Genomic DNA, 9810 nt, shown 5'->3' on the forward strand with positions numbered 1-9810 from the left:
AGTCTCATTTCCAAGAAAAGTGTTGAGTTCCATCCCATTTAGAATTTAAGTTGAAAAACTGGACAAAAACCAAAGGATTTATCCTGTACTTTCCCTCCTGGGGAGGGAAAAAAAAAAACACACAGAAAAAACCCCACATGATCTAATGCATCTTTACCATATCTATTGTCTGGAATTCTGTTAGACTTTAAATTATGGACTATTCCTTAGGAAAGAATATAGCAGAGTTCCCTTAATATAACTATCAGATCATTTGATTAATATGCACATTTATTCCCACAGAATTTACAGTAAACGTGTTTTAGTGAATAACTATGTCAGATGCTTGGATGGGGTAAACTTGGAATAATTCACTGAAAGCCCTTTAAGTTTGTAGTATTAAAACCCAATTTCTTTTTTAGAGGCCTTCACCATTTTGGATTCCTGACAAATTCTGATGAATAAACAAACTCCCTGACCCATGTTAAGTTCAACATTCTGCACTTCATTCACAAACCGTATTTTAAAAGGAGAAAGACTCCACCTGGCCTTCTTTATTTTTTAAACAATGATTTCAAAGGGAAGGTAGGCCTTTCATAATTGCTAATTATTACATATGGGATTAATAGACATAAATTTACAGTAAACAAAACTTGCACCTGTTCATATTATAAATAGGAATTAAAGAGAGTTACTATAATATTCCTAAGTGTAGTTGAGCCAATTTGTTTCACTGTAGCAAGTGATAGAATTCAGGTTTCAGGATGTTAGTGAAATGCTTAGCATACAATGCCAACAATTTACTTTATATGTTTTCTTTAATTTGTTTGGCACACAGTGTGTTGTACCTGACTTCATATCAGGCATTAAATTTTAAGTAAAGATAACCTAAGCTGCTTTTATTTAGTCATAAATGACTGTATTAAAATGTGTTAGGTTTATTTTCAGGTAGGTATTAAATACTTTCATTAACCAATCATCCTTCAACTGCAAGTGTCAAAAACTCAAACTAGAGTCAGCATGAAAGGCAGTTTATTGACTCCTGTGCTGGGAAGTCCAGGCATGACTGGGTCCAAACAACAAAGAAGCCATCTGTCTTTCCATCTCCCATACTTGACCCTGTTTTTCTTTTTTGTCCATGGATTGGTTTTCTTTCCCAGGCAAGCTTTCTCTTTGGGGATGCCCACTTTGGAGTGAGGTAAGGATAGTAGGTGACAGCTGTTGACGGTTTCAGCTCACATCATCATACAAAGCTTGGCAGCAAGTTATATAAAACTGGGGGTAAGAACTTTCATTTTAACCAGATTAGATCACATTCTATCCCTGAACTGATGAGGAGTTCCCCCAAAGGAAGGGGAAATTACCAGAAAAAGGAAGGGTGTAGGGAACAGTAGAGGAAAGGTGGTTCCTGAGAATACAAAAGAAACAAACAGATGTCCATTGTACATTTATTGGAATTTAAGTAGCAGGGGGTTTCTGATTTGAAATCACATAAGGAGTACAATTCAGAATTAATCTGCAGGCCTTCATTGGCTTTAACTAGAGATTTTAGTTCCTACTTGTGCCATTGCTGCTGAGTTGCCATTAGAGGCTTTTTTTTTTTTTAATGCTTCCCATTTGTGTTTGACATTATGTTGCTACTGGTTGGATCAGATGCACCACACCAGTCTGTTTCCAAAATGGGGTTTGGAAATTGCCCGTTTCATCAACATATGAGAAATACTGATTTTGAAATTAGAGTTGTACTGGAGGATAATGCTTCAAAAAAATGAAGACTATTTTAGTAAAAATAGACCCTTATACCTCTGAGTATCTGTACCTCATTACAAAATATTTTCTTTTAACTTTGGTCAACTGAAAGCTATCTAAAGTATGTGTGCATGCGTTCTTTAAAATGAACTAAAGTGTGGACATTTTCCATATTGAAGTGTGGTGAGCTGTACTCATTTTGAACTTCATAACCAAATGCATCCTTTAGCCTTTGATAAGCTGCTACACAATTCTGCTATCGCCAGTTTTATTTTCTTAATGAATACAATACCACTTACTCTTCATGACTGGTCCCCAACCTAATTTTACAGCCATTTCTTTCCTTTAGCTCCACCCTTTAACTTCAGTCTCATAAAACAACAAAAACGCTACCATATATACATCACAAGCATTTCCCCCCTCGAAGTGCTTTCTCCTTGTTCATAATCTCCATATGAGCACATTCTCCCTACTCTCTGAGACTCAGCTTGACCAGTCATGGCTGTGAGCCTCTCATGTAGAACCCATAGTTATGTTCACACTGCATGCGTCTCCTGATAGGCAGATGCTCATGCCACACTGCCTGTTAAGCGTTTTTAATATCACACTGATAATAAGGTTAATAACTAGCATATATTAATAGCTTACTAAATACCATGCACTATTCTGACAATTGTGAGCCAGGCCTATGTCTGTCTTGTACATCTAAGAAAATAGCAGGAGCCCAGGAGTCTCTCAGGTAGTCAGTGCCCATCTCAGCACCCTTCTCTGAGATTAACTCACCCTCTGCCTCCCCACTTCCTGAGACAGCTTACCATCTCCTCACCCACCTTCACCCTCTCTTTCATGTTCCTCGCCTCCACCAAGAGTTGGGATTTGAGCCCACGTGCATTTGTGAACAGGGGCTCAGGTGGAAAATGGAACTGATTTCATGTTATGTTAGCCAGCATTATCGATGGGGTTTACAATAAATCCATTTTACAGATGAGAAAACCAAGGCAATAGAGGTTCAAACTTATCCTTAGGTTACACTGTTAAATGATGAATGATGGGTGTTCAATATTTTCCTTCTCTTAATTCCTCTCAGAACCTGGTATTATCTTTCTTCCTGTCTATATAATTATTGCTCAAACTGTTGTTTAACTGGTCTTGAAGGCCAAATCTGTGGTTGATAATTATGGCACAATATCAAGCAGCTTCTGGCGTAAAGTAGGATCTCAGTAAAGACTGGATATTGAGATAAGTTGGGAGAAGTAGGGAAGCTCTCTAGGTTGAAAACAATTTTTAAGGTTTTGTTATAGATTGATATCTCTCAGTCTATAGCAAAGCCCCTGACTGATAGCATAGAACATAGGCACCATTCTAAGCACGTTAAAACTGTTAATCACGGATTCTTCACAGTCCGGTGAAGGAAGTACTGCTGTGTTTCATTGACTCCACAGTGTCATTAGTGATAAGATGCACCATTTTATTAACAAAACAATGCTGCCAATTAAATTGTGACAATGCTTTTTAGAAAATTTAGAATGCTTATGCAAAAAGCTCTTTTAGGAGTTTTATTTCAATAAATCGCAGACTTTGTCAATTGTAAGATATACCATTATAGCACTAAGAATAAAAATACATGGCTCAACAAATTGTATGACACATCCTGACTTGAGATGTTAAAATATGGAAAAAATAGCTAGAATTGATGTAATGTGATATTGAGACAAATATATCATTCTGTGCTTATATTTTAAATAAGTGAAATTAACTGGGTAAGGCATTCCTAAAACTTCATAGTCTGACCTTTATGACTCAGACCACATGATGCAGCAATTCTTAATGAACTGCTCCACCACTGTCTGTGCAATTTCCTTCAAAGTCACTGCCACCCATTCTGCAAGTTCTGATGCTGGTGTTTTTTTAATCAGAAGGTATTTAACAGAAAGGTTTTGGTCAACTGTTATTAAGACAATGGTCTGTGGAATGAGGGCTTCCCGGGTGGCATAGTGGTAAAGAATCTGCCTGCAATACAGAAGACACTAACGACATGAGTTTGATCCCTGGCTTGGGAAGATCCTCTAGAGGAGGAAATGGCAGCCCACTCCAGTATTCTTGCCGGGAAAATTCTGACCGAGGAGCCTGGCAGGCTCCAGTCCATGGGGTCACAAAGAGACACTGACACCCATTCTGCACGTTCTGATGCTGATGTTTCCTTGATCTAAAGGTATTTAACAGAACGATTTTGGTCAGCTGTTATTAAGACGATGGCCTGTGGAATGAAATATTGAAAGATTGCTGATGTCCATCTGTGCCACCAGAAACAACCACACGTGCACAAGTAATGACAGGTACATCATGACTGTGGCCTGGCCACCGGCTTTTGTTAAGGCCCTAAAGATTTCAAGAATGTTAAAATGTGGGTTCTAGAGTCTATTGACAGTACCATCATCCCCATTTTATATAGGAAAGGAAATTAAGGTCCAAACCAGATGGGTTACATGGAAATTAACTAGGTGGGCCAAAATTTAAACCAAGGCAAGTCGGGCTTCAGAGGTCATGTCCTTAACCAGTAGGTTAATTGGGCTCTGCCCAGGTCATCAAATCATTCTGAAGTCATACTATGTTTCATAATGATTTTGAGATGATATTACAGCTTACTGCTACTTAAAAATGGATAATTATTTTAATAGGCTACTTTACCTAACGAATTTTTTGAAAAAGTAGGTCAGTTTCTTCAGAGTTTGTGAAACCGCTTTTCTTGGAGGTTTTTCTCGCCGTTGATGGACAGTGGGCTGTTTCTCCTAATGTTTTCAGTTCCTGTCTTGAGTCTTTCATCCATGTTACTCATATTTTGCTGGTTTGGGCATAAAAACTTCAATCACTTCAGTTAGTTTGAAACCAGCTGTTAATGCTAGTGCCAGCTTCTTTCAGTGGAATCCAAGATGTTAGTCTCAAGTCTGTTTCATTGTCCATGATGGATTGTGCACTGCTGAACTGAGCACTGCTCAGAGCTGTTACAACTGACCTCAGGGAACATGGCTGTCCAGGACTATATGGTAAAGGGAGCCCGCATGGAAAGGACATAAGGACACAAAGACAGCTGTTAATGATTGTCGGGTTGACCTTATGTTGAGCCACGGCAGGAACATGTGCTTGACATACTGGTGAATCCACCTGAGAGCTGCTGGGCATTGCTTCTGGACAGGACAGGCTTGGGGAGCTAGGACAACCATAGGGGAGGAGGTGTAATCTTAGGACCTGTTGGAAATCTTGAGAATGGCTTCAAAAGTGGAAATGGGATAGTTGGAGAAAATCCATGAAAAGACAAGGCCTTGTAAATAGTGAAATCTGAGTCTTAATTCTTAATTTCATGAAAGCAAGTGTTCATGCTCTAAACTATATAACCAAGGAGAGTAAACTAAGCCTCTTGATTTTTAAAAGGGAAATTTCTATCCCCCTTGGGTAGGTAATGCAGCGTTCATCAAATAACTGTTTCACTTTGTATCTCAGAAAAGCTTTCCTTCTCCCAGTTTTCTGCTAAGTATTCTCAGTTATTTTTACCATGAGAAGAGATTGTCACATATCACCTCTTGGTATGATTTCTTTTGGCTCTTTTGAACAGTTGATTCTAGTTTAACTCTATACAGTATGATTCTGTGGTGCAAAGACAGTCCCTGAAGCCCAATAACTTCTTATTTTTCCTAGAACCCTGTGGTCCTATCCTTGACTGCTGCTCTGTGTTCCTAAAGAAAAACAGTAGAGTCTGATCTCTGTGTTTTGAAGTTTTAGCAGTTGGTTAACCAGATGCTGTGATGTTGTGCTTTGGCGCCCCCACCAATGTAGAAGAGACAGCAACTTTTTCCATGTTCCTGACAGATTGGAAGGTGTTTTTTCAAATCCCCTGCTTCAGATCTCTCCCTGGAAAGGTTGGTCGGTTGTTCAGCCAACACCCTTGGCCTGCGCAACGAGTGCAGCTTAGAAGCCTGTAAATAGTTCCTGCCACATTTGGACCCTCACAAACAAAACTTCTAAGCATTGGAAATGGAAAACTTGAGGTGGCCAGGAAAGCCAAGTGAGAGCAGGCATCCAGTCTTCCAGGTAATGAATTAATGCGACTCTGCAAGAAGGAAGCTACTGTTTGTGGCTGACCTGTGTGTGGACAGTCAAAGGGAAAGCATGATCCAGGTGTTCTTTTCTCACTTTCTTAAGTGCCAAGACCTGTTGGGAGGTTTGGTTTGATTATTTTTTTCCTAAGCAATCAAATCTTCCTTTGCCCTACCAAACTTCCATGCCCCTTAGGAGCATGAAGGACAGCAAGTTCTTTCTTAACCCGTCAAACAGTACTTATTTTGAAATCCTATAACTTAGTCTATTCAAAAGACTTTAAAATATTTTGTAATCTCCTTTGGTCCTGTTTAAGATTTCTCCAAAGGGTGGTAGTGAATCTGTAAAGCTTAGGCCAAGTGATGGTCCAAGTATAAATTAAAGAGTACGGTAAATGTGTTGTTTGCTACTCAATATGCATCCCCCTTCTCGGAACACTACCTTGAGTTTCTTTGGGAAGCTAGCAGCTCCTTCTGTTCACAGTGATCTGGTTCAGATGGAATTAAGACCAACCCTAGCTCTAGGGTGGGTTTTCAGCAGCCTCAACAGATCCCACTCCCGTGATCCCGTGTTTGGTTCAGAACTGTGCAGGTGACCTAAGCTGGTGCAATCCAAGAGACCTGCAGAACGGGCAGATAGAATCTCCCCTACTATAAAGATGCACGTTAAAAGCGGGTTAGCTTGTTTTGCTACCTTAAGGGGAGCCTGCCTGAGACTGGTGACAACTCAGAGGAAGCTGATTGAATCTAGATTAAGCCAAGCCCATATATCCCTGTGTAGTGCTCAGTTACATTACCCATTACATTCCTCTTTTTTCCTCCCTTAATCAAGTTTGTGTAAGTTAGATTTTCTGTCAACTGTCAGAATTTAATACCAGGAAATGAAGCATGGCACGTTGCAGCCCCTGGATTATAGAATTGGATGAATGAAGATCGGAGAACTTCTGGGTGTTAGTGAGGATTAAGTTGGTCTGTAAAAGGAAAAATAATCTTAACAGGCCCTTTATGGACAGTTTGTGGAAGTTGCACACAGCACTTCTGTTGATATCCCATATCCAGAACTTGGCTGTATAGTCATACCTGCTTTCAAGGGAATGGGAAGAAGTCCTTCTGATTGGCAATGTGCCTAACTAAAAATTGTGGACTCTTCTTACTAAGGAGGATAATTAGATGGGTATTGGGACAATAACAGTCTTTAACACAGTTGGTTATTGGCAGTTCTTGTTTTGTGGTAAATTGTTTAATGTACACTGGGATTTTCAGCCCATGTGACTCTCTGGGCGGCAGCATTCAGGGACTTGGACGGAAAGTTCAGGTTGTAGGAATGTAATGGTTACAGGTTGAAGCCTTTGTAAATTTTACAAGAGCTAATGCCTCTTAAAACCAAGAAGGAATGAAATAAGGCTTTGCTACAAAAAACAGTTTCTGCCTGTGACCCAAGTCAACTGAGTGTATTCATCTGGATCCTTTGCTGGATAGAAAAGCCAGATTCCCTGTAAAGTTAAATTAGTTTGAGCAAAAGAAAAAAGAAGGGAAAAGTACAATAAAGACAGATTGTTATTGTTGTTTATTCGCTCGGTCATGTCTGACTCTTTTGCAACCCCATGGACTGTAGCCTGCCAGGCTCCTCTGTCCATGGGATTTCCCGGGGAAGAATATTGGAGTGGGTTGCCATTTCCTTCTCCAGGGGATCTTCCCAATCCAGGGATTGAACCCTGGTCTCCTGCATTGACAGGAGGATTCATTAGCCACCTGGGAAACCCAAAGAAAGATTAGGACCTAGAATAAGTGTGATCTCCCATACCTCTTCTAGAATCCTCTTGCTGCACCCTCCTGACCTGTCAAAAGGGACAGCCGTGCCTCTTGAACAGATGCAGTGGGTGTGCAGCCCTCCAGCAAAGCAAGAGTAGCTCCAGGTCATTGCAATGCATTGCCCCCAAAAGAGACCAATATAGAGGCAGAAGCCATTAATTTACAGCCACCCCAAATCTGTGTTCTAAATGAAGCTATAAATCAGCTAGATCTCTACTTTAATTTCTAACTCATGGAATTGACCTGTGTATTATCAGGGTTATCCAGAGAAGCAGAACCAATAGGTATATATGTAAAGAGAGAAACAGATTTATCAGGAACTGGCTCATGTGATTATAGAGTCTGGCAAGTCCCAAGATCTACAAGGTAAGTGCTCAAGCTAAGACCCAGGAGAGCAGATGTTTCAGTTTGAGTCTGAAGGAATGTCCCTGTTCAAAGGTAGTCAGGCCAGAGGGATTCTGTCTTATTCAAGGGGTGGTCAACCACTTGGCTCTAATCAGGCCTTCAACTGATTGGCTGAGGCCCACCCATATTAGGGAGACTAGTCTGCTTTATTGCCTCTTCTGATTTAAATGTTAATCTCATTCCAAAATATCCTTACAGAGACATCCAGAATAATGTTTTACCAAATATCTGGGTACCCCATGACCCAGTCAAGTTGATACATAAAATTAACCATCACAACCAGAAACACATAGATGGGAACCAGTCTGAAAACTGTCCTTGGAACCCCTTCCCCCACCACAGATGCACTCCCATTTATACCAGAGAGCAATGGTATTTAAAGCTGTGCTGTCCTATGAAAAGGCTCTCTCACAGAAACAGGGGACAAGGGGATCCTCTTAGAAAGCGCGAACTGAGGCAGCCCCAGTCCACCACTTCCCTGCAAAATAGCAAGTCTTTGCCACTTTTGTCCAAAAAGATTGTAATATGTGTGAGGCCTGGTAGCCACTGGATGTCCTTTGCAATTTGGAATTTTTCTGTTTTCCCTGTCCTAATATACATAGGGTGTGGCTCTTATTTACCCACAGATCACTGAACAAAGAAGAATCACTTGACAAGATTTGCACACTGACATGAAATATTGAACTTGGATCTAGCTTTAGTAATGAAGTTTCACATGATGTCCCTGTAGAGAAGTATCGTGCCCTGTGTGTGTGGAAGCCGTGGGTTGCTGTCAGGCAGCCAAAGGCTGGACCAGGCAACGTTTCTGAGTCCTGTCTGGTTCTCCACATTTTCTCTGAGAGCCACTTCCCCATATCCTCAGCTGTAGGGCTGGTTGGGATTGATGCCCGCCTTCCCATTCTGTCTCAGCCACAGTCATTGGTTCAGGAATGGGCATGGAAATCCATACCAGAGTGAGCCTCCAATTTTTGCTAGGACTGCTAGAACTCCATCTCTCTTCCTCACTAGCCTAACTCATGGGGATGTCACCATTTTTGCTGCCACAGGGGGACCCAGCGTGAGAAGCTAGAAGCAGAGTTAAGAGATGGATCCTGGTTATAACATTTTGCTTTCATTTTGGAGTCATTCTGGAGGGCTTTCCCCTCATTTGCAACAACAAAATTTCCTAAGTGACATAGAGAATGTGAGGAAACTCAAACAAGCACCTCTTTTTAGTGGTCTTATTGTCTTTTCCAAGGAGCTTTCTTTCCCCTGTGTGTCATGACCTTTAAGGTCTCTGCAAAACCACAGAATTGTAGGATCTTAGAACCAAAAGGACCATAGAAATCAACTAGTCCAGGACCTTGAAAGACGCTTCAGGGGTTTAAGCAAGGTGATTTTGATGTGATTCATGAAAATTTTTTTTATTTTAAAAAATATAATTATGAATCCTAGTAAAATATAACTAGCATTTTCACATTAAACTTGTGATTTAACAGGTTTCGTAATCCTTTTACTGAAGGGAAAATTTAAGCTTTGAGAGATTACTGGATGTTTTAAGGATTGCCCAGATGGTGAATGAAGGGTGAGAGATATTAAATGGAGAATCTTATAACTGGAAGGGAGCCTAGAGGTCATGAAATTACCCTTGCCTACCTCCAATTTCAGAATTTCCTCTGAAGCATCTCACAAGTGGTCATCTAGCCTCTTTTTGCATATCCCGAGGATGGAAAGTTTATCACCATTTGAGGCAGCACATTCTGTTTTGGAAGTTTTGATAGAAAAATTCTCCCAT

Source organism: Bubalus kerabau, chromosome 6, assembly GCF_029407905.1.
Source record: "Bubalus kerabau isolate K-KA32 ecotype Philippines breed swamp buffalo chromosome 6, PCC_UOA_SB_1v2, whole genome shotgun sequence".
NCBI classification, from domain to species: Eukaryota; Metazoa; Chordata; class Mammalia; order Artiodactyla; family Bovidae; genus Bubalus; species Bubalus kerabau.